Source organism: Molothrus aeneus, chromosome 1 (genome assembly GCF_037042795.1).
Source record: "Molothrus aeneus isolate 106 chromosome 1, BPBGC_Maene_1.0, whole genome shotgun sequence".
NCBI classification, from domain to species: domain Eukaryota; kingdom Metazoa; phylum Chordata; class Aves; order Passeriformes; family Icteridae; genus Molothrus; species Molothrus aeneus.
In genome coordinates this window covers 111153962-111180096 of record NC_089646.1, presented here as the reverse complement: position 1 = coordinate 111180096, position 26135 = coordinate 111153962, and the positions used below count along the sequence as shown (strand labels likewise).

Below are 26135 nucleotides of genomic sequence, written 5' to 3'. Positions count from 1 at the left end.
CAGGCCAATAACTTATTTATCTCTGGTTCAATGTGCACAAGGTACCAATGCTTTTTTTAGCTGCAGCAGCAAAAGCTGAACTCAACCTTGGCCACAAAAATACTTGAAAACTCTACATACTTACCATTATCACAGTGAGGGGGATGATCAGTCTTAAAACATCTCTGAAAAATGAGGCAGCTCCAATGGCAGCAGAGACCTATATCAATCCATATTCCACATTCACTAGTTTGAACAGCAGTTAAGGAAACAAGGATTGAGCCATTGTCCTGCCATACGAAGCTCCTCTGCACCTGTATACAAGAAGAAAAAAAGCAATCCTTTTGCCAGTGGTGTTGTTTTCTGGAAATGCTTTAATATTCTTTTCATTCCAGATTAATTTTTTCAGGTTCTGTAGCAACTACTTTCCCACAAAAAGCTCTTGCAACCTTCCTTAGTATGACCATTTACTTTATGCCAATCTCAAGCATGAAGCTGCCAGATTTACCACACTCTGAAAAAATAGGACTAACAGCATGACTGTCCTCATGGCTCTCCAAGCACAATAAAATTAACCTTATAGCAAAAGTCAAAAGTATAGGTCACAGAAGGACATACTGAGATATTTCAGATTAAAAGGCCACACTTCTAGAACTCTAGTTTTATGTAATTTCTCAAAATTAAGGCTGCATTTGTTCCATAAACCTGGCAAGTAAAATATTACAGTCATATAATAAATGGGCAAAAAGGAGTAAAAGGTATAAATGACTTGGCCAAAACTAAGAATGAAGTTATGAAGAGAACCCAGGAGTCCTCAAACCAACCTACACTGAAGACCTAAGCCAAAATGTAGCACAATTGTGCAGGTAATTGCTGATGTGATACACAGCATTCCATCCCAAATGCAAGGAATTAGATATACAGACTCAAGTGTCAGACAATGAACAGGATTTGTACATTCACTTCCCAGAAATCATGAATTACTATTATTCATACAATAGTAATTTTTATTGTATATATTATATAGTTATTTCTTTTCTGCCTGTGCACAGGGGGAATTAGCTCAAATGGTAGAGTGCTCGCTTAGCATGCGAGAGGCAGCGGGATCGATGCCCGCATTCTCCAGCATCCCATTTTGCTGAGCAAGGGGCTGGAGAGCAGCACTGCAGGAAGGGCCCCAGCGCTTGATGGCACACTGAACATGAGCCAGCAGTGCCCTGACAGCCAGGAGGGCCAACCCTGTCCTAGGGGCCATCAGGCACAGCATGGCCAGCCAGGCAAGGAAGGGATTGTCCTGCTCTGCTCTGTGGCCTCACCTCGAGTGCTGTGAGAAGTTTTGGGCATCACAATATAAAAAAAAGGCATTGAGCGCTTACAGAGCATCCAAAGGAGGTCACAAGGGTGGTGAAGGGTCTGAAGAGGAAGCCTGATGAGGAGTGGCTGAGCTCACTTGGTCTGCTCAGACTTGAGAAGAGGAGACTGAGAGGAGACCTCATCGCAGTGTGCAACTTCCTTGTGAGGGGAAGAGGAGGGATGGACACTGATGTCTCCTCTCTATGTGACCAGTGACAGGACTCAAGAGAATGGCTTGAAGCTGTCAGGGGGGGTTTAGGTTGGATATTAGGAAATTGTTTTTCATCCAGTGGGTGGTTAGGCACTGGAGCAGGCTCCCCAGGGAAGTGGTCAGAGCACCAAACCTGACAGAGTCCAAGAAGCATTTGGAAAATGTTCTCAGGCACATGATATGATTCTTGGAGTGTCCTATCCAGGGCCAGGAGGTGGACTTTGATAATCTTAGTGGGTCCCTTCCAACTCAGGATATTCTATGATTCTGTGATTCGAGGAGCATCATCTTGCACCATTACACAACTTTTTTCCATTTAATCATACAACTGATCTATTTTATTGATGGATAAAGTTCTGGAATGGTTTTTAAAACTCCGTGTAGTTCTAGACTGGTTATAAAAATTAGGTTATCAGGTCAAAAACACGAGTGCTGACTGATAGACTTAACTGTCTGTATCTATTCAGCCAAGTACACCATGTTTCAGCAAACACTGCATATTAAGAATTGATTTAGACAATTCTTGGGGAGGGCTGGAGGTGAATACACAGGGGTAGGGCAAAGGCAGGAGGTTGTGCACACAACTAGTTCTTTCTATATTTTTTCAATATTTTTGAATGGCATTATGCCCTCTCCAGCCATGACCCCTTGCTTGCTGAACATTAAGCCTCTCAGCATTACTGCAAGAACCTTGCTCTAGGCCACAACAGCTTTCTAAAAACTATGACAAAGACCCAGCTGCAGATTTCTCCAAAGTTCAGGGCATTATGTCCAAGATTAAGGTTCAAACTATTACATACATAAGAAACAGATGAAAAGTCTGGATCTGAACCCATAGTCCCACAGTTACAGAGATGGAGCCAGAAGTTGAGACTCTTTCTGGATCCCCAGAGGATTCAAATGATCTAAACTTGGAAAGTCCACAGTTTTGGCTATGGTCCTTCCACAGCTATTCTCAGATGATATTTCTTCATTCTTTTTCCCCAGTTTTAGCATCTTTTTCCAAGCAACTCATCCTGTTCTACCTGTACAGCTTCCTCCAAGCACTTGGTGCTTTACTATTGCCAAGTTTCAATCTACAAATTCAGATTGTTGCTACTTGACACAGGCCTTTCACACAGAGAGCACAAACCAGGACTGAAGTGAAGTATAGGAATAACCAGGCCACTGGCAAGTCCAGAACCCACCGTTCAACAGCCAAGGATGAAATAAAATGCCAAAGCAATGCAGAGGTATGTGCATCCAGATTCTTCATGAGTCCCACGGTTAAAAAGTGATGTGATCCCTTGCTTCCCACCCTCAACTGGAAGCACAACACCTGCAACACAGAGGAAGAGACATGCAGAGATACAAAACATTAAAAGGTCCTTCTACAAAAAGGCAGTTTTTAGTAGTCTTAATTTGCCTTAACCTTATTTTTAAAAAGTAATGAGTTTACATGACAGCTTCAGCATCTGGGGCACTTCCAGGAAAACAAGGAATATATGTTCTCTCCAGTCTGGTCTGTCTGATGTTAATCCTGATCTAAATAAGGAGAACCTGCAGTGATTTAAACCAAAGAAAGGCAACTGGACTACTTGAGCAGGACTCCTTTCCTGCTTCCTTTCAGAGGTAGCAACTCAGGATCTTCCCAGCATATTTGTCTCAATTAGTTCTGATATGTCAGAAGGGAGCATTACATTACTTTAAAGAAAACTTGCCGTATGAGTGAATATAGTTTAATATACTCTCAAGTTATTTGAGTTTCTTCTCAAGTATCAATCACATAACTCCCCTTGATGGAAAGCTTGATTAGAATATCTGACTCCATCTGGACCAATCCATACACTTGATGAACTGCTCGTTTCTGAAATTTCCCTCTTGAGTTGATTTATGCTTAAATATTAAAAGCAAAACAAAATGAAAATTATTAAATGGATGAATATAACTTGCCTTGCTGCCTGTATAGGATGCGTCAATTTACACAAAAAGCCAACTTTCCCTTAAATATCCCAATTAAGTTGTTTTGTTAACTAATAAATCTAGTTTACTAGATCATTTTGTTATTTATTGTGCTAATCTATCTGGTTTCATAATGCTTATATTCCTCTACATAAACTTCTGGCTGCTGAAACCCCAAATTCTCAAAACCAGGAATTACTTTATGCTGTCTGAACACAGAAAATGAGGGGGAAAAAAACTGAAATGCATAGAGACTGGCCTTGACTGCTTTGCCCACACAACACTGTAACTCTATCAAAGGGGATTAGCTGACCAAGAATTATCATTCCTGAGTAGCACTTCAGTGGCTAAGAACAGCACTCAGAGCTGATGGATGCATTTACAATTAGAAAGCTTTGCGCTGGAGAGCGCCATGGAGAGCTGGAAGGACACAGAGGTTTCCTTTTTCCACAGCAGCACAGGCTATACTCAAACCACACCTCAAAGACGTCTGTCCCACGCGTTCCTGAAACTCTCCTTTGGTAAACAGTGGCACCAGTTATTTCAACATTTTGCAGCTTAGACTGCCAGTTATCATGCTGGCCACAACCAGCCTCCCTCCACAGCTCTGCTATTCCTGGACACTTTCTCAATCCCTGTCATCCGGAACAAGTGAACTCTCCAAGCAGGTACAGCTTCCTTCTTCCAGTCTGGAAAGCAGCCAGCATGTTCTGGACATCACCACGAGCTACACGGTAACAATATGAACTCTGTTCCTGGAACAAAGAGCAGGAGATCTGTGGTATTTGACCCACCTGATCCCTGCTCAGAGCTACAAGGAAAAATTAAAATGCGGCCAATATCTAGCATAAGAAAATTTCTTCCAGACCCCAGATTGGTAACCAAAGGGACACAAGATGCTTCCCAGTCTTGTATTTGCTTTTCACATTATTCCAACCTCTCAAACAAGAATATATTCCAAATTCATAATGGTCAATAAAAGAAGAAAACCTGATTACTCTGCCCTGGTTTTGAAGCCATATGATTGTGTAACTCACTTATATCAAAGCCTCAAGTTCTATACATAGGTCTTTGCTACCAGTAAAGGAATGCACACTCAAAACCAGCACATCTGAGAAGCAATTCTAAGCTTGCAGCAATGCCAAAATAACAGAGAGAAACAACAGAAGAAAGCGGGGTTTTTACAATTAAAATACAAATGGTTGAGCAAGAAGAGCAAAGCACAGAGAGTGGAGGTGTAGGGCTTGCTTACACACAGGGTTTTGTACCACTAGCTATTCCTGTTTGAAGTCAGTGCATTTAGTAAAGACAGATTTCTCCCTGGTGGCAACAGGAGAACTGCACTGTCACACTGCAGGGATACATGTGCAGTACTGAGACTTGCTGGTGGAAAAACCCCATTGCTTCTTAAACCCCTGCTATTGCCTTCCTATTCCTCCTTCTCCAAGGAATGTCAATGCCTGCCAGAAGAGCTACAAAACACTACCAAAAGCACTGTTCAGTCTAAGTGTGTGAGGAGAAGCTATGGTAGAAGGAGTGTTGTCATGCTGGCATAGCCACATACAGCCTCACCTGGAGCTGCAATCTTTCACTATCACAGTTTACAAGCAAAACCATTCACTTGACTGGGTTCAATCAGTACACAAGACAAAATTCAGCACCTTACAATGTCTTTGTTATTTGGTTCTTATTGCATCTCCTAAAGTGGCAAGAGTGCTTATTGCTAATCCATTGGATCTCAAAAGGGTAATTGTATTTATCTGCTCCTGGAGCACTGATTGATAATCTCACATTACGCTGAAATGAGCCAAATTTAAATGGTCCTAACTAAAGTCTTAAAGCTGCAATCATAATTCCCTTTTTCAATTCCTAAGAAAAAGAGAAGAGTGAACAAGCGACTTTTCCACATTTAGTCTTATTACAAGCTCATTAGAGACATCATCACTACCTTCAGCACATGCATGACCTTTCAAAGTTCAGATCAATTTGATGCTAATTCCTTTCAGATCTATCCAGTTTCCACATGATGTACTCTTTATAACTTGTAGCCCCACCAAATGAAAAATTGACACCAAGCCCATCCAGCCTCTAGATTGGATCAGCCTGACTATTTTTGATTCAGAGACAGACAAATAATTATTGTGGTTTCAGATATTTTTTCCTTAACAGCAAAAAATAGTTTTGTTTTGAAAAATAACATTTGCAAGCATTTAGTCCTTAAAATAAAGAGGGGGAGAAAAAAAGTATGTCAGAGTGAGGGAAAAGACTTTTCTTGTAGCAACCCAAATTGCCAGAGATACCAAATCCTAGTACTACGTGACAAAGGCTGCTTTTACAAATGAAATGTAAACACATGTTATAGCAAACAACACTGAATCAAGTATTACAAGTCAAATAACAGACTAGAATTGGTGGCAAGCATGGGAAAGTGTGTATCCTTTCTATATAAGTATATATTAGTTTATATAAGTACATATAAGTTTATAAGCGTATATATAACCTTTTGGAATTGTCTTGGTTCTGGCCCAGTGGGATGGCACATGGCAAAGACCTTGTGGAATTCAATACCATTTTATATCCGGGACATCTGAAAAGCTAGGGACAGGGGGAAAGGGGCTCTTTTTCTTCAAAGAAGGAGTAAGCATGGAAGGCATAGGGTCTGTCCACCTTTGTTTTCCTTGACTTGGGTTTCATGAGCATTTGGCATGTAAATCATCCTCTCTTTGTATATTTTTGTTATTACTTTAGTTGCTGTTACTTTTTCCTTATCTCAGTGCTATTTCCAGTAAATTGCTCTTATCTCAATGTGCAATTTCTGCTTTTTTCTCCCACCAGAGAGGGAAGGGGAGCTGCTCGTAGTTTTTAATGGGAGTACTGAATTGGGGAACACCATTCCTAAACCATGAAATTAGTCCAGTCACTAATGGCAAGCTAGTCAGTATTTACAGTTTGTTTGATGCAAGGTGTATATGATGCTGCCCACATGGAAGGACAAATAAATACATTTTACAAATTTGTGAATTTGCAAAACTGGAAGATGGCAGTGGCCATTTGCAATGGCTGTGAAATCAAGCTGAAATTTAACCTCAGTCTAAGTCTTTTTCCACTTCCTCTGGATTCCTCACCTGTATTTCTTAAGAAATATACTTGTACTGAAAAGCCTGTATCAGATTCAAGGATTTCTTCAGGTGTTTAACCACAAAGTCCCAAGCCATTCAGCCACATATTCCCTGCCTGTTTATTAACACAATACTTGCCATTTTAAATTCCTGGATTACAGTTTGTACTGGGTTACCTACTCATGTCCTCACAGAGAGGACTGATCAAATCATGTCCCCCAGCCAACTGGAGCTGAGAACAACAAAGATTTTTCATCAGTTTCCAGTTCCAGATTTCCAGCTCAAACACAGCCTGTCTTCTATAGATTTATATACCTATCTACTAGGCCTTTACATTTTGTAAAGCAGAATTAGGATTCCAAATTGAAGAAGAACTTGTGTGATACATACAGCCACGTTTCATGCTCTTTTACATGTTTAGTTCCCATTAGTTCTTTTTTTCCTTTCCCCCCCCCGCCCTTATTTTGACATGTCAGCAAATGCCTCTTACTGGAAAAGTTTAAGTGTGATTAAATTTCAGTGATTAAAAGATTAAGTGTTACTTTCGTCTCTACATGAATTCATTTTAAATACTCAGGTCTGACACACCTTTGAATTTTTTCCCTCTGAAATCTTTACTAACTGGAAGAAATGGTTAATAACTGTATTCACATAGATAGGCTCATGGTGATCCTCCCCACTTATGTTTCTGAGTTGTTTCTCATGTGGCAATTTCTCACACTCAAGACAAGAGCACAAGGAAGGAAATACAGTAAATATCCTGTAATACTTGTCAAGCGTACCCGCAGGCATTAAGCAAACAGCCCATTCTGAGATGTAAGGATGGACAAAACAAAGAAAGAAAAGTGTCTAAACCCACTAATGCCACCACTTACCACAAGAATCTTACCCTTTTGTCCTGCCCATGTATCCCACATTTGCTCATTAGCAATGAGTAAAGCTGAGACTCCTCCAATGTAACTTCAGGGATGCGACTGCTGCAGCCAGGGAACTGGCCTCTGGCTCTGTGGCCAGCGGAGAGCACTGGTCCCTTCATGGAGATTTGGAGCCCATGGAATGCTCTACACACGGCCAGGTTCCCACCCTGCACCCTGGCAGATGGTGGAGATGCAGCCAGACCCAGTTCTTTGCAGGCTGCCACTTGTGCACAGCAGGGACTCAGGATCTGTGCATCTTTCCTTACGTTTTTTTTCCATTGGTACTTACAAGTATGCTGTGAGTCAGAAAGGGTCCATTATTTCAATTTAAATTCCTCCCCATTTGTGCAAATCTGAAGTCCCTGGTCAGTATGAACAGTTAAAGACTTGTTTCTAACTTGCAAACTTATTGCTTCCCTTCTCTCATGAGGATGTTATGACAGGATTAATACTCAGTTAATCAACAGAAAATGTTCCTAGACATCCTAGCAAGACTAGACAGCTATAAAGCCTAGAGCTAATTATATGCTACATGGTGGAGACACAGACCTGCAATCCAAAGGGCTGAAGATACTTTATCAGGTCCTTCTAGTTTTCCACATGTTCATTATGAAGTAAACATGAATGAAACCAAAAATGTTTGAAACAGAACACAGCACAGCAGAAGTGGTTTTCACTGGCTGCTTTGCATTCACCAAAAGCAAAGGGAGTTTTTACATGAGATGACTGCACTGCATTTCAGTGCTGCATTTTTCATCACAATATAGTTCAGTAAAACAGTTATATTTCATGCAAAACTAATCTTCAGGGTTTTATCTTAATTAAGATTAATTTGCATTTCTATACCAATTGAAGATACACCCAAAATAAAAAGATATTTGGAAAATATTTCAGTAGATGTCTGGAGAAAAATTACAGGAACACACAACCAGAGTAATAATATATTTTCCAAGCACAAGGTTTCTTCCCCTCTGTGGATAGGTATTAAACAGCTCAGATAGCACATTTATGGAAACCTTCAAGCTGAGATTCAGCTGTGTGCAGCTGTGACAAGTTGTCAGACAATTGTATCTCAAGCCTTTGTTCCCCTGTATCTCAAAGATTACAAGCTTAGGGGCAGAACACATCTACAACAGATAGATGAAACTGGGAGTAGCTCAGTCTTCACAAAGCTCAGGTCAGGTTTTGTTTTTGAAAACTTGACTCTGGGACAGTTCAAACCCAGGTCAACATTTTGCCAAAACTCTGAAGTCTAAAGGGAGCTAGAAGGACAGCTAGCCTAGAGCCAGTGGCTACACATTTAAAGCAGTAGCCTGTCTTCACAGCTAGGTAGAAAGGAAAATAATCCTCTCAACTATCCCTTTAAAGTTTTGACAGCTTATATATTAAGTATAGATGCATATACCCCTAAATTGTCCACCCTGCCCATGGAAACCCTGAGCTTTCGGAACAGAAGCATTAATCAACGTGATTAAAAAAAAAATAGAAAAAGAAAGATAGCTCTGCCAGATTCTTGGCAAAACATTATCTACATTGTGATTTCCTCACAGAGAGAAAGGTGATGAATTGAGGAGAAGCAAATGCAGGCCAAGGGGCAGTAGGGCTCTTAGAAGACAGCTTCGTCTAATCTATGGGCTGAAGATTAGATATTCAATTCCAGTCAAAGGAATGGTACTCCGGGTTATGCTGTGGGTGTGGAAGATACTGTGATGGGTTCTTTCCAAGTTTAAATGCAAGCTGGTTTATACAAGATTATTTTTGGTTAAAGTCACTGTGACATAGTTTCTTTCAGCTGCCTCATTATGTGAGTTTATTAAAAAAAAAAAAAGTTGCACGGTTCTCTCCCAGATCAAACAGTTTCTTTCCTGCCTTTTTCTGCCAAGTTATAATAAAATAAGGACTGTGACCTGAGCAGGATCTTCTACAGCTAACAGAAAAGGAAAAACAGTCTGAATAAGAGTTCATGCTACAAAGTTAACATTAAAAAAATAAAAAGCAGAATTTTAAAAAAATTCAGGATTAAGGGAAAAAATATATATGGAAAAGCTTTATAAGCACCACAGCCTTACAAAACACATGCTGTTCTTCCATTTTCAGGTATGAGCTGGCAAGGTTCTAACCACTCCATGAATTTTTGGAGCCAGCAAGGCATCACTTCTTGAACAACATAAAATAACTCTGAGGTGTTTTCTTAGTGTTTTCTTTATGTCTGGCACTAAATCTTTGCTAGATGGTCTTACATTCAATTCTGTAGTGTCTTCTGACACACTGGCTCTTACTGGCTTGTGTTGGTGCATATTTTGGTTTTTATTCCAGAGAGCAAAAAGCAGTGGTTTTTACATGCTCAAGCAGTTTGTGCAAGGTTTCTGTAATGCACCATGAGAAAGCCAAAGGCTTCCCAATGGTAGGAGAAATGGCTGTCAAGCACAGCACTCCAGCTCCAAATGGTTAGAACAGTGATGGTTACAAACCCAGCCCCTTGCAAACAGAGGTCCTTGGGAAGCCACGGCATTTCCACAGGACTAATGGGAGTCACACATGGGACTCTGCTCCTTGCCCTGCTGGACTGAAACTGGATTTTGGTTAAGACATCTTATTGCAGTGCTCAACAGCACAAACCATTAATCTAGAGAGATGGGGGAGCAAAGCTGTAGCACAACGTGAGAAGGCTGGGCAGGGGAAAGGCTCTCCCTAAAGCTGAGAATTCCTGTTTTCCTTACTGACCTTACTCACTCTTGCAAACGTGGAAGCAAAAAGCTTGAAGTGAGCTTCATCGGGGTGTGTTCCCTCACTGGAGGGTGAGCAAACACACTGCCAACAGAAATGCCAGCATCCTGCCACTAAGAGGAGCTGAAATTCAGCTGTCATCCTCAGCACGGGCATGCTCCAGCACAGCCCTTGCACCGGGATCCCTCCTCCTCCTCCTAGCCAGGTCAGATTTCACCTCTGATGTGCCAGCAGAGAACCCAACAGCAGATTGCTCCTCTGACCAAGACAGGACTAGGCAGAGGAGGTGGTGGGCTGCCAGAGCACACATAAAACTTCCAAAAACTAAATGAAATGCACTCTTCCTGACCCTATGGAGAGGTAAACCATTGGGAAACATGCATCTGTACCAGTCTGTAGAGAGCTTGCAGAGACTTGACTATGTGCCTCAACCTACAGTTACTTACACTTTTAGCTCTAAAAGTTTCCTCTCTCATATTCAAAATTTTGTTTTCCTCCCAGGATCATGCAGGCTGTCAATGCAAATCAAGGTGATTGCCTTTCCCTGAAACATATGTATTTTTGCTGGCTCAGAGTGGAAGCTGCTGAAGAGATATCTGGGCTGATGGTAGGAGAGCATCTCTATAACCAACTCACCGGTCTTCAGTTGAGCAATCCTCTCTCCAGCAGGGAGAGAAGAGAAATCAAGATATACAAAAAAACCAGATAGGGCATACATTAAACATACTGGAAAGTCTGCCTGTAAGAGGGCAGAAGAAAGGGGCTTCAGTGTGCACCAGTTTCCCTAAAGATAGGTTATCTCAACACTTAAAAAGACTGGAAAACTCCTCAGAAACAATTCCTCAAAAATAATGGAAATATAGAAAACTTTTGACAAGTAGGTATTTTCTAAAGAGACTTCTCAAATATGCTAAATTTACTAAAAGTGCAGTAGAAAAGTTCTGAAGATTTTCTTTCTTCACATTTAATCATAGAATGGTTTGCAATGAAAGGGACCTGAAAGATCATTTAGTTCCAATACCCATGCCATGAGCAGGGACACCTTGCACTAGACCAACCTGGCCTTGAGCTCTTCCAGGGATGGGGAGTACACAACTTCCCTGATTAACCTTGTCCAGAGCCAAAAATTTCTTCTAATATTGAATTTAAACCTGCCCTTTTTAAGTTTGAAGCCCTTCCCCCACATTCCATCACTACGTGTTCTTGTAAAAAAGTCCCTCTCCAGCCTTTCTGGAGAGGCTTTGGTACTATTGGTATTTCTTCCAATACCTCTTAAGGTATTGGAAGCTGCTCTAAGACCTCACCAAAGCCTTCTCTGCTCCAGGCTGAACAAATCTAACTCTCTCAACCTGTTTTATAGGATTGTTAAGGTCATAATGTTCTTCATAACAACATGCTTAAGCTATAACCAAAGCATAAAACTGAAAAGCATTAAAATATTCAAAATAGAGGAACCCTTTGCCTATACCCTTTCTTCACCAATGGCGTGACTCTCCCCAAAAATGTATGATGCCAAATGGAAATTCCAAAGCCTAGATGTAAAGTGGCCCCATCATGTCTTATCAGGACATTCGAGCTCTCCATAGATTGCAAATAAATGCAAAAGCACACCAACACCACTGCTATGTGCCACTAAGCTGATAAAGTGTCAGCAGAGTAGAAGAGCAGCAGGAAAATGACTCTGCAGGTAAAAAACTTCAAGCATACAAACCAAATCAAATCAAACTAAACAAAGAAAAAAAATCTTCTCTATTCTTATATACGTACCAACATTAAATACACATGCACGCATTTTGAAAATCCGTGTTTTCTTTACTCTGTTGCACGTTGTTAAGTACCAGCAGGTCAGATTCATTTTCCCATCCAGCAGTTTGTGACCCACCCTCATCAGTATCTGTAAATGTAATATAGTTAAGAGAACCATATTATTTTTTTACAAAGATAAGCACAGTCTCCAAAAGGTTGCTTGTTTTTCTAAGGGACAATTTTGGAATTGAATTAAAGAACTGCATATGTAATTGATTCATCTTTAAATTTAGGGGGGAAAAGGACGCTCCTAGAAGACCTCTAAAGACTGCAAGGAGGATGGTTGGAATGAAGGCCAAGATGTTCATGTCCAGCAAGTTCTTAATCTGAGTCAAAGAAAGGAGAAAACTGTTCTGAGCATCCTGCCAGTCACATGAATCATTGCATCCTCTCTCACAAAACCTGATACCTCAAAGTAATTTCCATGGAGGAAATGAATCTTTCCTTTTGATTTAGAGAACTCAGCTAATTCATTTAAAGCTGATCTCTTCTTGCACACCTCACAGACGTGGAACCAAGCAGGTTAGACACTGGTGCTGGCACACATAGGAGAAAACTGTGATGTACTGCACTTACCACTGGCACTCAGCACTTCAGGTTACATCTAAATAACACAATATAATGGCTTTAATGAGCACTTCAAAAGACTTTGCTGAATCAGAGCTTTCCTGAATGTTCATTTCTTAAGTGCCAATCTGCATCCATGTGCACTGAGATAATTTATAAGTAAATTTATTTAAGTGAAACTGTGGAAATTCATGCTGAGCTAGAACAACTCACAAAACAACAAATCACAGGCACAGAACATAATCTGGCAGCTGTAATAGTAATTGAATTTTCTGCTTGACTCCTCAAGAAGCAGCAAGGATGAAATCACATTTTAATTTTATCTTCCAGGCAACAAAATGGGGTCAAGAGGTCAGTGATAATCTATTAAAAGCTGTGAGAATATTATTTCCCTAGCCCAGGTTCAGAGTTACACAGCTTTTTGTCACAATTAGGATATGAACAAAGTAAGAGATCATAAGCTGTATGAAAAGGTACCTGCCAGGCTCTGGGAAGGTCACATGTCAAAAGTTGCCTGCAAAAAACCCTTAACTGGTCTAATCTTGGGGTTAGTGGATTGGACAAACTGTCAGCCTGACTTAAATTGCTTGAGTGTGAGGTCCTCTTATTGTTCAAATTATTTTTTCTCCTTAATTTTCTTCTTGCCACTAATCTTGGTCTTGCTACAAATAGAGTTTAAAAAATTCACCCTGTGGCTGCACTAAACATGGGTGGTATTTTCTGAAAAGGGAAATACCAGGGTCAAAATCCATTCAGGCTTCAAGAGCTGGTCCACAGGGTGCTGCAGACAGAAAAGCTGGGTCTGGAAGAGGGAGAATCCCAGCAGCCATTCCCAGGCACCAGAAGCTCAAAACCTGCATGTGCAGTTACAGGGAGCAGGGAGAGACTCAAGGTATATCATGCCTTAGAACCAGGATTATAACAAGCACCTACATAGGTACCCTGTGTACTACGCAAAACTTTAATAATGCTATTTTTACCAATAGCTGTAACAATATCCATCTCTTTCCAAAGGATTTAAAGAGACCTAATATTTAAGGTATTGGAATACAGAGGGAACAAGCTTGATTTGAAGTAGAAAAATGATCTGTTTTATTTACTTCAGAAGCCAAATATCTTGCATTATATTCTACTTAATTCCAATCCTGCACTAAAACTAAAAATAGGCATACAGGATTTTATTGGTTCTTCTCTCTACCCCCATTTTTGCTAAGGAAAAGATATACCGAGATATTTGCTTTCAAGTAAAATATGCACATGACACTATGTGTGTGGCAGTAAAGGTGGAGTCAAGAGAGTATTCCACAGGCTGTAAATGAAAGGTGGCACAGTATACTCTTTGTTTTTGTTGTAATACAAACCACAAGCTTTGGCTAGTCATCAAGAAAAAAATGGTACCTACAGAGTAAGTTTCACCTTTAGAATTAATCCTATGGTCTTTGTAAAAATAAAGTGAAGTTTCCTGAAAATCTCATGCTCTGGAGTACAATAAATTCCCTTGGTAGCATTATGCTAGGTAGAATGAAACTTAAAAAAACCAAATAATTTCTTGAGAAACATAACCCACAAGCTTTCAACTCAGTTTATTCACTGTAAACTATGTTTTGTTAATGCCACAAAATATACAAGAAACAAAATTTCCCCTGAGCCTCATGTTCAGTGAAATGAAAATGTTTCTGCTTATCTGTACCACATTAAGAGCCAAAAACTTATTGAACCCTGCCAGAAGTTATGTCGTTAATAATTTTAGCTAACTTTTCCCTCTAGTAACACTAAGAGAAGATAGAAGGAGACAGAATCCACTGCTCTTTTCAGAAAACATCCTCAACTGAGTGTTAAAAGAGCAAAGCTTATTGTAAAATAGCAACAGAAGCAAATCCACTTTCCCCTCTGCACGCAGCTGTTCATTACACAATACTTTGGTTTCAACAATTAATCTGGCTTCAGAAGCCTTGACCTCTTCCCTGCCCACATAGCCTCACCTTTCTGCCACAAACTCTTATCTTCTTGGTGTGGAGCTGCAGCTGTTGGGGCACCTGTACTATGGGTTGGTCCACAAAAAGGATTTGGGTGGAAGCCCAATGTATTCTCCACTTTCCCCTGCTAAACCTGTGGTAAAGCAAATATATCAGGGAGCATGCATGTGAGAAACATTGCCCATTTTCCCAACCAAGGTACAGCTACATGTGGAAAATGCCATGATCTTTAGTTTCTGCATTCCTAGAGGGATACAAGCCAGAAGAAATTCAGAGATCAATGAAAGAGATTCAGCAATTACTTTAGGAAAAATTCACCTATAGTAAAAAGTAGCAAAAAAGGGACTGGGATTCAGAATACAAGGCATTTATTTCTAGCTCACTAATTGATCTCCAAGTCAAGTACAAAGAAGGGTATTGAGGCTGGAAGAAGTGAAGATCCAGACACTTGCACATCACTATTGGATCATCATCATCAGGAGCAATAAAAATTAATGACAGACATGAAAGTAAAAGCAACTACTTTTAGGTAGACATAAGGTAAAAGGTTGTGTCATGCTGGAAGGAATAAAACAAAGGTGGCTGAGGCTGAAGGTCATCTCCATTTTGCAAGTGGGAACAAACAGTGATTGCATCTTTTCAAATGTTTAATCTGTAAGCACCAAGGAACAGGGGCACAGTACAGCAATGCCTGCAACAACAACAGAGTGCTTGAGCCAACTACAGAAGGGGACGACAGGTTATTTAAGAGCTTCTCTGCTTTTTCCTTTACTTTGAAGTAACTTCTATCCAGCACCAACACAGAAAATTATCTTATGAATAGCTAATAAGCAAACAGTAGATGTTCTGTCTGTTCACTGTGATTTAGAACAAAACACTCTGTGTTGTATTTCAGTGATTTCCAGACATAAAGTGTGAAGGCTTCCAAAACCCACTGATCTGATAACTGTCCGTATTCCAGCTTTCCCCCTTCTCAGTCCCCCTTCTCTGATACTCCCCCAGCAAAAACACTGAAAGAAACAAGCCTAAACCCCTGCATCTATTTCCCCCCACACCCACACAGTACATACCCATAACAGAACTCTTTTCTCAGCTTAAAAAATCCAAAATGAAGAGAGAAGAGGAAGAAAGAGGAGAGGAAGAGGAGAGGAAGAGGAGAGGAAGAGGAGAGGAAGAGGAGAGGAAGAGGAGAGGAAGAGGAGAGGAAGAGGAGAGGAAGAGGAGAGGAAGAGGAGAGGAAGAGGAGAGGAAGAGGAGAGGAAGAGGAGAGGAAGAGGAGAGGAAGAGGAGAGGAAGAGGAGAGGAAGAGGAGAGGAAGAGGAGAGGAAGAGGAGAGGAAGAGGAGAGGAAGAGGAGAGGAAGAGGAGAGGAAGAGGAGAGGAAGAGGAGAGGAAGAGGAGAGGAAGAGGAGAGGAAGAGGAGAGGAAGAGGAGAGGAAGAGGAGAGGAAGAGGAGAGGAAGAGGAGAGGAAGAGGAGAGGAAGAGGAGAGGAAGAGGAGAGGAAGAGGAGAGGAAGAGGAGAGGAAGAGGAGAGGAAGAGGAGAGGAAGAGGAGAGGAAGAGGAGAGGAAGAGGAGTAAATGCATAGTGAAAATGGCCACCAAGCTGCAGCAGCAGCAGGTTTGCCAGGCCAGCCTGATGTCCCACTTCTTCTAGGAAGAGTCTGCTGATGACAGCACAAAATACCAAAGCTGTGCCTGCTCGTGCACCAGCTGTAATGAAACTGAGCCTGCAACTGGTAGAAGAGACCAAATGTGGGTAACAGGAGTAAAAAAAGAGAAATAAAATCCACCATTATTTCCTCTGAAAGCCTGCTGGTATATTGGGGAGTTATTACAGTGCATCTCTAGGATGTGAGTCCAGACATGTTTGCCTCGACAAAATCCTCAGCCCCATAGCACTGTTTGGGTACCAGGCGTATCATGGGACAGTGAGCTGCTGAACTAGCACCAAGCAGCCCAAGGCAGATGTGCCACTTCCCATCCTGGAATAGCGCGCTCACAGGAGCGAGATACTGCAGTGAGAAAATGGCGAGACAGCTTGGGATTCACTAGAGAATGAGAGTAGAGCCCTGCAGCCTGAAGGCTCAGCATGCTGCCCCAGTCTGTAAATGTCTGAGAAAGCCACATGGAACATATATGCCTTGTCCCCTCCCTGTAAAGGTGTGGAGCCCACACGTGCCCCAAGGAGCAACTCCATTGCTGTAAGCAGCACCAGGAGCTCAAGTAGCAGAGATTTGCACTGTGAGACAGTTCCAGTAAAGAAAAAAAAAAAAAAAAGAAAAAAAAAAGAGGAAAAAAAAGAGGAAGGAAAATAATTATAATATTATAAAAAAGGTATTAATGTGCAGTCTTCCTTAAAAATTTATATTATATATTTTCGCACACACAACATAATTTTCTTTCCAAAACACCCATTTTGTTCTATTAAAACAACATCCTGCATGAGACAAATGTTACATTTTTAAGGGAGGCCACAATGTGCAAAACAGAGGAAAGGCTTTAGAAGGGGGAAATAAAATTATGCTTGAATTCTCCTTAGAAAAACAGAGTCAAGTCCAGCCTTTGCAGGGGTTACTGGCGTGATGTTGATACATCTAATGAAGTAATCAATAGTGCTCCAAAGCTTATAAAACTTGCATCCTCTGGATGTGCTACCTGACACCTCAGGGGTAATTTGTAGACGTGCTGAGCATTCGGTACCAGCTGAAGTCAATGAGTGTAAAAAACACTTGAATACTTTAAATAGTAACAAACAGCAAATTCTCAGAATAAAACAAAAAAAAATCACAATCAGAGCTGTTTCTAATCATCTGGAGGACCTTTTAACTTTTTTATAGTGTTCACAAGTTTTATCAGTACCAGGACAGGTAGCAGTGAGGATAAAGGAGAGAAAGTATGGGAAAAAACTAATTAGGTTGTGTCAAAGCCCTCAACAAAGCTCACCAGTAAAGTCACACAGGGAACCTCATGACTGATTTCCCAAGTCACAAATGTTAAGACACTTTTGTGCATGGATTTTTACTTACATGTGGTGCTTTCCCAGTGACATTGTTTCCAGCAGAAGGGAACTCAAGAGGTACTGCATGCCTCAGCACCAGCTGGGAAAGCTTTCCTTGGACATCCCCAACTTCTTGCTCCAAGCCAGCTGTACATGCTACATGTTCCACCAGTGGTATCAACAATGAAATTGGACCCTTCCAACACATCCAGTAGAGCTCTCCAATAGAGGAAGGCCTTAAGTGCCTTCAACAGCCTAATGCTTGCTGAGTGACTGCTCTGCCTGTGGCTGTACCTGGAGTGGGTACATCTCTGGAGCCTGTTCAGCACCAGCAGGTACCAGGAGAGTGGGAGTTTGTCACCCTGGTCGTTGTAAAGAAGTGAAGTCTCACTTAGACTGACATTTGTCTCTGTTGCCCACCAACAGCCCTCTCTGTGAAGGGGACTTCCATACAACCTGCTTCCCCCAGGATGGCTCCTGACTGCAAGCTAGTGCTTCTTTCTCATTAACTGGATTGTGCACAGACAAACAAACATTTTGCCCACTTTTCTTACCACAATTGTTGATTTTTCCTATGAGTAACATTTTGTTTAACCAGCACATCTCAGATTTATTTAAATTACTGTTCTTAAAACACTAAAAGTAAAGGACATCCCATATCTTCCCTTTGATGCTTTTTGATATACTTTTAAGCTACAGATAATTCACAAGCGACTGTTCATTAGAATTCTAGTTTTTGAGGAAATTAACACAGGATTTTTTTTTTATCCTTACTTTAAAAAACAAACAAGGTTTTGTAAGCTAACATGACAATAAATATCATCCAGAAGTCATAAATTGCTTGCAATTTCTTTTCCTGGAAGCTAATGTAATTAATTTCAGTAGAACTGTACCAGCATTATCTCACAGAGACACATGAGTAAGAAGAGCCAGACTAAAAAAGTTCAAAGCTCAAAAAATAAAACAAAGACCCCCTGTGAACATTGAGCAATCCCCATAATCTCTTTTTTCCTGGGACAGCATTATTAATTTAAGGATGAAGTCCACGTGTAAGAATCCTGCTATTTTTCCCTCCCTATATAGCCCAGAAAGCAATGGGAAAATGTCTTCTGTATTAAACAACTTGTGAACTTTCTTTTAATTAAACAACTTTCTTTACTTAGAGTGGATGGCTTTTTCCCCATTCCAAAGGGACAAACAGCAGGAATGCTGAAAGATTGCTGGTGCAGCACCTCTGTTTCCCTTCCAGATGCAATGGGCTCACCAGGGACTCACCAGACACCCCTGGGGCATCGAGGGCAGTGGCAGGGTGGCCCTCACAGAGCCCCACACCTCTGCTCATCTCTTACTTATCAGCTGGTGAAGATCAGGTGGATGTCAATAGTGTCCAACTGCAGCTGGCTCAGGCCACAACCCAAGGGAGCATTAAAAGTGATGTTGCATAATTGAGAGCACACTTTAGTAAATTATTCATCAGTCAGTTAAAGGCAGAGGAGGACAGAGCCTTGGCTGACATGCAGCAGCAAAGCCAGGTTGGTTTCAACAGATTTAAGCATGGAAAATGCTGAACATGTCTTTTAAATATGCAAAGTCCCATTGACATAGAGGAGGAAGCTACTAGAGACTATCAGAGACTTCAATGTCTCTTTTGTAGAGATTATGGTAGTCCATGCAGTGCCTCTGAAGAATTGCATGTTAATATCTGCCCAAATGTGGTGACACATCAGACTAGAGCCCATCATTCCAATCATCTGTTCCCAGGTTAACAACCACGGCAGCCAGAGCAGCCCTACTTCTAACACAAGATGTGTGATGATTTAAATTATTACAGTGTGTTCCCAGGCAGCACTTCAAATTACATTTAAATGGGGAAAAAAAATTCCAAACCCTTAGTGGAATGAAAAATCTATTCATTGTATAATCTTGGAAGACTTTTCTACAAGACTTAAATTAGGAGCCTTAATAAATCTCTCAGAGGCTTTTAGCAACTTACGTTGTGTTTATATTTAATAAAAATGGTGGAGGGTTCCAAGTAAATTAAATTAAACTAGCTCTTAATTCCTGTGTTTTGAAAAGGCATCACGTTGATGCTGTGATGACTTTATTCATGGAAATATGATTCAACTCTTTGGCTCACAAATCACAGTTACCAACCCCACACAAAGGAAAAAAAGAAATCCCAGCTGCAGTCTCTGAGCTCCTGGAGACAAATGTCTGAAAGCAAAGAAAACAAAAGAAACCAAAAGGGAGAGCTAACCCTTGGGAAGCATTGTCTAGGTTTGTGGCCACCTCTGACTAACCATGCACTCCTATTTTTGAACATCTGAGTCATCCCCCAGGGTGATGCACCTCTGTGCAAATAAATAAATAAGGATAAACCAACAGAGCAACAGAAAATGCGAATGGTTTGCGGGGAGAAACATGTTTGGTCAGGGTGGTGAAGGGGGGAGAACCAACCTCAAGGATAAATACTTTCCAACCCCAAAACGGATCAGAAATAAACCAGCAAAACAGCCAGCAAACAATCTATATACTTTTAGCAGAGACCAATTTTACCATCTCTATTCAAGATATGCTTCCAGACAGATAATAAAGTGCAGCAGGATTCTCCTCTGAATGATGAATAAAGGAAATGATGTCACCTTCCAAAACAAACAAAAAGCCCAAAATCTGGCCCCGCAGTTACCAAATTTGATTGTATTGCAACATAGTAAATTTTAAGATCCTCTCTGACCTACACAGGAGGACCAGGCAAGCCTCCTCTATCCCCCTCACAAGGCCAAGGACAACAGCAGGGTGATGGGGATTCTCTTTCTTTGCACATAAGAAGGCAGCATAAAAAAATTATCTTTTAGAAAGACTATAAACTCTACTTTTTTCTACTTCACCTAGAAACATGGTGTAACACCACTGCATGAACCACAAGCATCTCCAACCCAACTTGCAATCTGTCACCTGCAGAGCAGCACCTGGTCCCTCAGCTGGCACTGCTGGCTGTTCCCAAGCTGGACACACAAACTACATCAGTCTGCACCTTGCACAGCCACTTAGGGCACTTCTGCAGGTGGCTTTAAAATTACTGTCCCTGTTGTGTGAAGCCACTTGACACCAGCTTTATTTTTATACAGACTTTGCACAGGTGAAAACATGAGATGTAAACCATCTCACCACAGGCCATGGCTGTGTGGCAGGTGGCTTTGCAGAAACAAAACTGACTGCAGTTATCCAGATAACTGCTTGCTGAGTATCACTCAGGGAATCATACTAAGGAACCAAGCCAGCATTTAAAACGCACAGCAAACAAACCCTTTCCTTCCCTGCATTTGCACAAATAGCTGTGCAAATGAAAAAGGGATGGGGAACAGCACAGGTGAAAAGAGCTACTGGTGCAGGCTATTCTTTAAGCCAATGCTGCTATTAAGACAGATGTTGCAAAGCCATACTCTCAGCCTGGTAGCTTTAACATTGAGAATTGCTATTTCTCACCCCCAATGGATCATGGGACCTTCTGGCTCACAGAGGAGCCTGTAGGCTACAGCCATCATGCATGAGAGAAATGTCCCTAAAAATGTCTTGATGTTAAAATGATGTTGAATAGAAGTGCCATTTAAAATACCCAATGATTTCTGGCAAGCCAGACAGCAAAGCTGCTGGCAAAAGAACTGCAAAGGGAAGAAAAAAAAAAAGAAACAGAGTCAACAATCATTAGATGTTGATGTGTTAGATGTGTCTATGGACAATTTTTCAGTGTGACCCTCACCTTGCTCTGGTCACAAATAAACTTTCCCAGAATTAGCAGCCAACACAGATGCCCATATAGCTTCTGGCAATGCACAAAAGTTCAAGCTCCTGACAGTGTTGCCATACACATACTGGAGCTAAGGAGAGAGGAAAACAACTGACAAGGGCTCCTGTCCCAAGCCCCAGCCTCCATCCTAATGCCTGAAGCCCATCAGCCTCTCATCTTTGCACAGGCTGCCTGTGGGGCAAGGTGTACATGTGAACCTTTGTGATTTGTCCAGTCAGTTCAGTCTTTAGAAAGTTTAAACCTGCTCTGTTATGGTATGTATAGTAACAGCAAATTCCCTTTTCCTACTGTTGGTGGATTTCAGGGTAAATCTAGTAAAATACTTACTCACTTTTTCTCTCACCTATGCTGTTAATTGCCTGTCTATAATTAACTTGAACACAGCAGGATAGTAAATGACAGAAAGGCTCAATGTTTTAGCTTTGGTGCCTCATAAAGTACTAACCTGGGCCACATGCAATACCCACATAGCACAGCTAAATGATCAATCTAAAACCAACAGGAACTTTTATATGGACTGATGGTCTTTGGCTTAGACCCCTTCCAAACACTGAGTTTTCATGAGTTATACCAGCTGCCACTTGTATTTATTTTATAAACACCACATGCTAAGTGTAAATTGCATTGCCACCACCACTGATTTCACCCCAGACACTTCTATACAAGTTATGGGTGGTGGAATCCAGGTTTAGGCTGAAGGCCAAGAAAGACCTCTCCAGTGGGGTTGTATAATTGAGGCTTTTTTTTTCTTTTTTTTTTTTTTTAATAAAATAGTGAAACAACAAGCATATGGAAGAGTAAGAGAATTAGTTCATCACAGTGTTATTGGCTTGTTGCATAGGAGAACTAACACTTGCCAGCACAGAACCCAGAGAACCACTAGCCCAGACAGATGCACTCACAGCCAGGTCATCAGCACCCACAGACCAGGTCTGGCTTTTCAGTCATCTTTTGTGCTAGAAATTTCTGCAGGCAGAAGATACACGGCAGGGGAAAACCAAAACAAGCAATGCAGGCTCTTCAGAAGGAAGGGAGCGAATAAGGTAAGGTGAATCATGACATTCAGAGCTAAGTCATGGGGTTTTTTCCAGGACTTCCTGCCCATCTCTAAAAACTTTATAAGGGAAACGTGGTTACTCCTCAAGGCCCTTTTCAGGTCAGAAGCAAGGTTCAAGTACCTTAAGAATAAGCACAAAACCACACTCTTCTAGAGTCTTCAGGCATTTTTCCTGAATGGAGCCTTCAAAGTCTTACATCAGTAATTACCTTAATCAAGCTGCAGCTATTATTAGTAGGCAGAATATAAGTGAGCTAGCTGTTTCCTGCTTTATTTTAACCAGCAGGCCATCTCTCAAACTGGGCATTCTCACATTCAAAACACATGTTTTGGTCACCCCAGGTTTTTGGTTGGTTTGTTTATTTGTGTTTGGGTTGACCACGGTCGTGCTGTCTCCAGACCTCCTCAGCTCCCACGCACTTTGCTGCCTTCCGCAGGGCTCAGCTGTGACACACTGTGGGTGCAGGTCAAGCACATCCCTGGTGTTTCTGAGGCCCCAGAGTCACAGCCTTCCCAGCAGCACATCCCATCAAGTGTTTTGTAAATGCATCGTGCAGCACGGCCAAACAGCAAAGTGCACAAAAAAGGAGTTTTGCTCATCTGCAGCTGAAGGAGTACTCAGATAGGGAGATCTTCCAGGGCAGGAATTACATGTTTGTACTGATGTCAGAGCTTACCTCCTGCCCTTCTGTATTAATAATACAATAGGACAGATTTTGTAACAGAGCAGGACCAAGAGTGTGTGTAACAGTTGTTGTGATGACCTGGAGTCAAAGTGTGGTTTCTTTCTATGTATTATTTACTTACACTTTAGTGTGTATATATACACACATGCTTGTATATACATACAAATGCATATATACACGTTTGCATATGTATTTATCCACTGTTTATATATTTTATAAACTTACATGTAGTTTGTATATTAAAAAAGGGAAATAATTTTCCAAGAGGATTATATATGCTTTCCTCATGGAAAACCTAAACTTGCTCATTTTTTTTAATATTTCCTCTGATAAATTCAGCTTCCATCTGTTCTGCAGAATAACTCTTCCCTTGCATTTCGGCAAAGTGATTGAGGTCTGTCCTTCAGCAGTTGATGGTATTATTCCATTATCTTGAGTCCACAGAATACTGGAGGACACATCCATGTCTCCATTGCACTGGAGAGCCCAGAACTGGGCCCAGTACTCCAGATGTGGCCTCACCAGTACTGAAGAGGCAGTAAGGATCACTTCCTTCAGCCTCCTGGTAACACTCTGAATGCAGCCCAGGAGGCTGTCTGCCTCAGTCGTGGTCTATCAAGCACTGCTTCATTTTATTTTACTTTTGTCTGCAAGTCTGCTGAGGGTGCACTAAAACATTATCCCATCATCCAGGCCATTAGTGAAAATATCCAACAGCATTTGACCCCCCAGGACTGACCCCTAGTGTATATTCTTGAGGACCAGCCTGTGGCTGGACTTCTGCCACTGGTTATAATGCTTTGAGCCCAGCAGTTCTGCCAGGTAAATCCATCTCACTGTCCAAACATCTAAGCCATACACCACTAGTTTGTCTATGAGACTGTTATGGGAGTCAGTGATGAAAGTCTTGCTAATGCAGAAATAAAAAACAGCCACTATTCCAGTTATTTCATTGTAGAAAGTTGTTGTCCAGTGTAAATCCATGCTTGATTTGCTCATTGGAATGGACAGCTCCTCACCACAGATGAAAACCAATCAAGCCCCTTGGATCCCAGTGCTCTCCAGGATGATCTCCTCATAAGGAGAGGAGGATCCAGGAATTCTTCCATGCAAACCCCTGAACAGACCAAAGTGCTCTTCTGAATCCATTCATCTTTACCCCCTCATCTCAGGATCCCACATACCCCAATCTCATGGTTACTGCTGCCCTCAACCCTCACATCCCTGATCAGTTTTTCCTTCTCTGCAAGTACAAGGTCCAGCAGAGTGTCCCCTCATTCGCTTCTTGATCACCTTATCAGGAAGTTGTTATCAAAGCACTCCAGAAACCTCGTGGATTGCTCATGCCCTGATGTGTTGTCCTTCCAGCACATATTGGGACATCTGGCTAGACTCCCACAAGCATCTGGGCCAGTGACCACAAGACTTCTTCCAAATATCTGATGACAGCTTTGTCTAATTCCTCACAGTCTACAGCAGGCATCCACAACACCACCCTACGTGTTGGTGTGCCCTCCAACACTGATCTGCAAGCTCTCAGCTGACTCATCTCTTCCCAAAGCAGAGCTCCAACCATTCCTACTTGTAACTATGGTGTGGCCTTCCTACAGAGCCTCTATTGTCAGCTACCCCTCCACATCTGTGCAGACAAGGAGCTCATCTGCCTTGCTCCAGCCTCAGTGAGAGACCCCCAGCCCCAAATCTGCAGAGCTGCACCCTCCTCAGCAGCTTGCTCTGGGCTGTGGCCTCTGCTGAGTCAGGGGTAATTTCTCTGCTGAGTGCTGGGGACCACCTCTGGCAGCTCCCTGCCAGTGCTGCTGAGCACGAGAGCACTGCCAGCGCAGACCCTGGCCTCCTCCTGCACAAAGGGCTGCTGGCTGCAGGCCGTGACTGATGGTTTCACAGGCTCCCCCCAGCACCAGCTGCCAGGGTTCCTGATCCTGCCTGGTCAGGATTCAGCTGGAACAAAAGCTCAAAAACCCCTCCTCACAAGAAACTCTTCAATGTTTATACCATCTACCATAGATATCACAAACCAAGTGAAAATTTTACCATGTGCTTCTCTCTACAGGTGAGGAAAAGCATGCAGTCAGGGTCAGAGATACCTTAAGACTTACATTGGTTTTATCAATTCAGTGATTTTTACCACCACCATTCCTTGATGGCTATCATTATCACAGAGATAATGATAGCCATAAGGACAAATTAATAATTCCACAGAAATCTATTACTGAAAATAAAGCTGACCCAGGCATAGACTGAAATAATATGTCTGATACCAGGTCCACACTCACTAAGTACCTTAAAGAAAGTTAATCCCTTCCCTTGGATGTCACCCAGACCCAAAGCAGCACATGCTCTGGTGTACACAGAGGAAGAGGAAGGTGACAGTATATCAAAGACTGCTTTCATCAATCCCATAACAAGAACAAAATCAGATAATATAGTGTACTATAAGCCAAGTTGTAGCAAAGAACCACAAGGGGATCTGATCTCCACACTCCCCTCCACAGGCAGCACCTTCAGGCTATTAAATCTTGACACCATGCACATTCTAATAAGCTAACACAGAAAATGTCACTCTGACTTTCTCTTGCTCACCTGCAGGTAGTTTGACTTTCTCTTGCTCACCTGCAGGTTCCATTTCCATTTGATGAGAGACTTAATTATCTGATGAATCAAAAATCCCAGCACCCTCACTGCTTTTCTGATTAGCCCAATCAGCAGCTATGATCCCACTCTTTTCTAGAAACAGGAAGACAGTTACCTCTCAGACCATAAAACAGGATTATTTGCCATGCTTCCTCTCACAAAGACAAAACTTCCATTTTTAGAGCATTTTGAATATTACCTGTGACTGCCTGAACAACAGGCTTCTCTTGCCAATACCTCTTTTAAAAGTGTACACTCAACAAAGATTTACCTTCAGGTGAAAATCATTTTCATTTGGGTAAGGAATACAGTTGAATGTTTTGGTTTTGGATTTGTT

At 41.6% G+C, this 26135-nt stretch overlaps 1 non-coding gene and 2 pseudogenes across 1 annotated transcript; 1 reads left to right on the top strand and 2 right to left on the bottom strand.

The window, feature by feature from the left end:
• LOC136554935 (uncharacterized) overlaps positions 1–3898 on the bottom strand; it is a 63107-nt pseudogene extending 59209 nt beyond the window's left edge.
• TRNAA-AGC (transfer RNA alanine (anticodon AGC)) lies at positions 1032–1104 on the top strand. Its single transcript has one exon. It is a non-coding gene; the product is annotated as a tRNA-Ala (tRNA).
• A 224-nt stretch (positions 3899–4122) lies between the features above and the next one.
• LOC136554867 (chloride channel protein D-like) lies at positions 4123–25790 on the bottom strand (annotated as a pseudogene).
• Between the last annotated feature and the right edge of the window lie 345 nt (positions 25791–26135).